The following is a 6,514-nucleotide window of genomic DNA, read 5'->3' as shown; positions in this document are numbered from 1 at the left end:
TGAGCCCTTAGGGTGCACTGGGATCACATTTTGAAGCTTTCTCCACAGCCATGAGGGCTAGAAACTTACTTTTTCTTTAGGCATGAAGGCTGAAATCATCACATCTCCATTGGACTCCAGGAGCTGGGGCTTTAAGGAAAACAATTATCATGAGATGCATGACAAAATCATGGGAGTTGGCAGCACTGAGACTGGCTCAATAGAATTTGTGCCCACAGTAAAACTGTTCGGTTTGCATTCACACAGTGTCATGTCAAGTGGGAAATAGAGTTGGAGGGCACTGGTCATATGCTGGTAGCCTGCATCTCCTACAACACTCACTGCCACCTCTCAATTCGTTAAATAGAAGGCTGACGATACAACTATAAAGTTTCAAGTCTCAACTGTACAGCAAGCCCAGCATCTTACGTACAACAAGGAAATAACTGCCCCACAAAATCTGTCTTAATTTATAGGTAAGGCTGCTGAGTGCAATTCAAAACATTAAACATCCCTAGATGTTCAGGTTGAAAGAAGTCACAAGCTAAGGTTACATCAACAATCTTGAGGGGAAGCAGCGGAAGAGCTCTCAGGCATTTAAAAAAGGAAGTACTTATGCCTCTTAGCAGTACTTGGTGAGTGGTGGCTGCAGAGGTGAAAGTAAGCCAGTACGGTTTGGTACGGCATACCAGCAAGAGCCAGTACACCGTGCTGGATCGCACCAGCTTCTGCGGCGGGGATTGAAAGGGCTTGGAGCTCCCTGCCGCAGCGGGGAGCCCAGAGCCCTTTGAATCCCGCCCGCAGCTCCGGCAGCTGGGCTGGGGCCGGGATTTAAAGGTTTTCGGAGCTCCCTGCAGCGGCGGGAGCTCCGGGCCCTTTCATCATCAAAACTGACGGACCCTTTCATCATCAAAACTGGGGTTAAGCAAGGATGCGTTATTGCCCCAACCCCGTTCTCCATCTATTTAGCAGTCATTTTGGTCCTCATTAAAGACTGCCTCCCCAAAGGAGTTGACATTCAATACAGAATGGATGGGCGACGTTTTAATCTTCAGTGTCTCTGATCGAACTCTAAAGTTCTCAGGGCATCCATCAGTGATCTTCAGTATGTTGATGGCTGTGCCATGCTTTGCACACTGAGAATGACCTTCAGTCCACACTGGATTTTTTACACAAGCTTACAGAAACCTAGGACTCTCACTCAATATTGAGAAGACTAAAGTGCTCTATCAGCCTGCTTCAGACCTTGCACGTGACCCACCACAAATCACTATCAAGGGACAGACTTTGGAGACAGTCGAGCACTTTTGCTACCTTGGTAGCCAACTCTCTCAAAAAGCAAAAATTGACAGTGAGATCCAGCACAGGATCCAGTGCGCAAGTGCTTCCTTTGGGAAATTGCTCCAATGTGTTTTCACGGACTGTTACCTATGGCAAGACACCAAGATCCAGGTCTATAAGACAATTGTTATTCCCACACTCCTTTATGGATGAGAAACCTGGGTGACCTATCGACAGCACCTCAAGAGTCTGGAGAGGTACCACCAACAATACCTCCGGAAGATCCTTCGCGTCAAGTGGGAAGATTGCTGCACTAATGCCAGCATCCTCACTGAAGCCAATATCATCAGCATGGAAGCAATGATCCTCATGCACCAACTCTGCTGGACTGGACATTGTGTGCGGATGCCGGACTCTCGCCTCCCAAAACAAGTCCTCTACTCTCAGATCATCCATGGTCAGAGATCCCGTGGCGGTCAGAGGAAACACTACAAAGACACACTGAAAGCATATCTCAAGAAAACTGATGTGGACAACACAAGCTGGGAGGAGCAAGCCACCAACCGATCCCAATGGTGCCACATCCTCCATCAGGCAATGGCCTGCTTTGAGAAGAAGCGCCTTGTCCTCGAAGCTGGAAAGAGAGAGAGAGAGAAGAAAAGAGAAAGAACATTCTCCCAGCAGCCAACTGGCCTGCCAGGAAATGTCTGTACCTACTGCGGGAGGATCTGTGGTTCCAGGATAGGACTCCTGAGTCATCACAGGACCTATATGGAAATTCATGGTAGAGCTCATCCTCAAATCAAGGGATCACCGATGATGATCATGATGAATATAATATTATTAATTTTCTCCTGGAAGTTATGGTTCTCTTGCCACAGTATCAGAATGCGTCAGAAATATTAATGAATTGATCTTTGCAACACCCTTGAGAGGCAAAGTGGTATTATTATTCCCATTTTATAGATGGGGTATAAGGCAAAGGGAGATTAAGGTCGAAATTGTCAAATGTGGACACTAATTTTGGGTGCCCAACTAGAGACGTCTATGACTTTTTTTCAGAATACTTAGCATTTTTCTACCACTTTGTATGTTCAAAGAACAGTCCCCATCAGCTTCAGTAACAGTCATGAGCACTGAGTGCTCATCGCCTCTGCAAGACAAGCCCCTCTGGTGTCTTACACTGGGCACCCAAAAAATGAGGAACACACAATTGGTGGCCACCTATGAAAAGTTTGGTTTAAGTTACTTGTTTAGCATCACACAGGAATTCTGTGGCAGAGGCCGGGTTAGAATCCAATTTTTCAGGGCTGCAACCAACTGCATTAAACAATGAGATCTTCCTTCTTCTACCTGCAATCCCCTGTTTCATTCACTGTCACTACACACATTCCTACTTCCTCAACAAATGAGGCAGGGGCTCTCCTGAACTGCACAACCCCGATTCATTCCCAGATCACCAAGTATCCTGTGTACTGAATGAGGCAGGGAACCTGTGGAAATATAGTAGGTGATCACGTAATTAAAGACAGTTACACACAATGTATGCACAAAGGGACAAAATTAAGGTTGCACAGGCAACCTTAATTCTAGCATTTCTTAATTGCAGTGCTTGACTTCCCAACCATAATATTTTATTAACACAGTTTTTTTCAAAATGTAATACAGCTAGAGATTATTAATGTTCTGTAGGGACTAGGAGACTGGGACCCTTATGACCTACCCTTACACTGAAATACTTTAATGGAATGCAACAATATCATGCAATTCGCCCTGCTTCCCTGGTAAGCAAATATTACCTCAAACTCTGGCTTGAACTTTCTTTTCTTTAATGCTATTTTTTCTGTCTGCTCCACTATCGTAATGGAAATTATTTACCACAGAAGCTTCAACAGTGACAGGAGCCTGCCTAAGCAATGGTATACTTTGTGCTTCTTTCCTGTGTGATCTCAGGTGTCAGAACGTGCTCTGCATTTCACACTTGTGAAGGGCCTCTTCCCCTGCATCTTCTTTATAATCACTGAAGGGGACCAAAATCCTGCCATAGGGGAATAGAAATATCATAGAAAATCCTACCATAGGGGAATTGACATTTTTTTAGAGAACATATACAAAAATAGACTGAGACCTATGTGCAAATAGTCACAATTTCCCAGTGAAACAGATTCTCATGAGAGTGCTGTCCACATCCAAATATTGTACAGACTCATGCTGTGTCCTCTACACAGTTCTGCCAGCATACTTCAACCACCACCGCAAATCCCCGGCTAGTCCAGCCTTAAAACCATCATTAACATTTTATAGAAAAGTTACTTACTTGTACAGTAACTATAGTTTGAGAGTTGTTGTCTATCTGTATATTCCACTCTTGGTGTGCATGCACCCGAAGTGCTTGAGATTGGGGTGTTTTGGCCAGTGGCGTTGTTTGTTTGGGCCACACGTGTGCTCTGGTTGCCCTCCTGCTCCTGTATTAAAGCTATAAAGGGCAGCATGGATCCAACTGCCACTCAGCTCCTTCTCCACCACAGCATCCACGTACGTAACAGGACTCTAAAGTAAGAGGGAAGGAGGACAAGTCATGGAATACACATATGGACAATCCATCTTGACAAACTCCACCTACTCTCCAAGTAAGTAATTTCTCTCTTCAAGTACTTGCCCATATGTATATTCCACTCTTGTCGACTCACAAACAGAGATCTCAAATAAGAAGAGTCTATCTAAAAAGAGTTTGCAATACAGGTCTCCAAAGGAAGCATCTGCTCTGGATGCTTCCACCAAGTAGTGTTTGGAAAAGATATTTATGGCAACCCAAGGTTCTGCTTTGCAGACGTCTAGAATGGGAATGCTTCTCTAGGAAGCAGCAGAGGCTGCTTGTGCCATAGTGGAACAGGTTTCAATATTATTTGAGGACTAGCCTGTCTCTCACAGATCTTCAGAGAGACAGGCAAAGTCCTTGCTTACAGACAGCCCCCAAACCACCAGCAACCACACACCACAGAACAAAAACACTAACCCAGGAACCTATCCTTGCAACAAAGCCCGTTGCCAACTCTGTCCACATATCTTTTCAGGGGATACCATCATAGGACCTAACCACATCAGCCACACCATCAGGGGCTCGTTCACCTGCACATCTACCAATGTGATATATCATATGCCATCATGTGCCAGCAATGCCTCTCTGCCATGTACATTGGCCAAACCAGACAGTCTCTATGCAAAAGGATAAATGGACACAAATCAGATGTCAAGAATTATAACATTCAAAAAACAGAGAACACTTCAACCTCCCTGGACACTTGATTACAGACCTAAAAGTCACAATATTACAACAAAAAACGTCAAAAACAGACTCCAATGAGAGACTGCTGAATTGGAATTAATTCGCAAATTGGACCCCATTAAATTAGGCTTGAATAAAGACTGGGAGGGGATGGGTTATTACACAAAGTAAAACTATTTCCCCAGGCTTATTTCCTGCCCCCCTACAGTTCCTCACACCTTCTTGTCAATTGCTGGAAATGGGCCATTTTCATTACCACGACAAACAGTTCTTTTTCTCTCCTGCTGATAAAAGCTCACCTTAACTGATCACTCTCCGTATAGTGTGTATGGTAACACCCATTGTTTCATGTTCTCTCTGTGTGTGTATATATATCTATATCTTCCTTCTGTATTTTCCACTGCAGGCATCCGGTGAAGTGGGCTGTAGCCCACGAAAGCTTATGCTCAAATAAATTTGCTAGTCTCTAAGGTGCCACAAGTCCTCCTAGTCATTCTTCCTATCTAGTGTCCCATCACCAGCTATTGGAGGTATTTGCTAACTGCAGTAATGGATAGACTATTTGCCAGCGTAGCAACCTCATCATACCACCCGCTCCATAAACTTATCAAGCTCAATCTTAAAACAAGGTAGGTTTTTTGCCCCCACTACTTCCCTTAGAAGGCTGTTCCAGAACTTCCCTCCTCTGATGGTTAGAAACTTTCATCTGATTTCAAGCCTAGATTTGTTGACTTGCCAGTTGATATCCATTTGTTCTTGTACTAACACTGGCCCTTCACTTAAATAGCACCACTCTCTCCCTGGAGCTTATCCCTCTGACATATTTATAGAGAGCAATTATACCTCCCCTCAGCCTTCATTTTGTTAGGCTAACCAAGCCGATATCCTCAAGTCTCTTCTTGTAGGAGTTTCTCCATTCCTCTGATCATCCTAGCAGCCCTTCTCGGCACCTGTTCCAGTTTGAAACATGGGAGACCAGAACTGCACCCAGTACTCCAGATAAAGTCTCATCCGTGGCTCGTACAATGATGACACCACTTCAAGTTCCCTATCTCTACTGGAAATGCCTTGCCTGACATCCTAGGATTGAAGTGGCCTTTTTCACAGCTGCATCACATTGGCAGCTCAGTCATCCTGTGATCCGCCAATGCTCCCAGGTTTTTCTCCTCCTCTGTCACTTCCAGTTGATAAATCCCCTGCTTATTCTTGTTGCTAGTCTGTAAGTGTCCTTGCACTATTAAATTTCATCCTATTTCTATTACTCCCATTTTCAAGGTCACCCAACTCATTATGATATTCTATTCCTCCTCCATATTGGCAATACCGCCCAACTTTGTGTCATTCGCAAATTTTATTAGCACACTCCCACGCTGTGTGCCAAGGTCATTAATGAAAATGTTAAATAAAATTGGTACCAAGACTGATCCTTGAGGAACTCCACTAGTAACCTCCCTCCAGCCTGACAATTCACCCTTCAGTCTGACCCAGGGTAGTCTCCCCTTTATCCAGTTCTGTACCCTCCTTTTGATTTTCATATTAATCCCCAGCTTCTCCAATTTAACTAATGATTTCCCATGTGGATTTGTATCAAATGCTTTACTGAACTCCAGGCAGATTAGATCTCCTGCTTTTTCTTTGTTTAGAAGAGTGGTTATCTTCTCAAAGACAGATCAGGTTGGTTTGACTGTCTGGCACATCTATTGTAAAACCATGTTGTATTTTATCCCAGTTGCCATTTACCTCTGTCTTTAATTACTCTCCCCAAATTTGTTCTAACACCTTGCATATAATTGAGATCAAACTAATGGGCCTTTAGTTTCCTGGATTGCTTCTGCCCCATCTCTTAAAAAAAGGTACTGTATTTGTTCCTCCTTCCTCCTCCTTCTTCCAGCCTGACAGCAGCAGCAAGAGGTAGAGTAGGAGACTCAGCATTGTTAACCAGTCAGGTCCTCACACTTTCCTTGTAAC

This window comes from Mauremys mutica, chromosome 12 (assembly GCF_020497125.1).
Source record: "Mauremys mutica isolate MM-2020 ecotype Southern chromosome 12, ASM2049712v1, whole genome shotgun sequence".
In the NCBI taxonomy this organism is placed as follows: Eukaryota; Metazoa; Chordata; order Testudines; family Geoemydidae; genus Mauremys; species Mauremys mutica.
The sequence above is the reverse complement of the archived record's forward strand: the minus strand, read 5'-3'. Positions refer to the sequence as shown.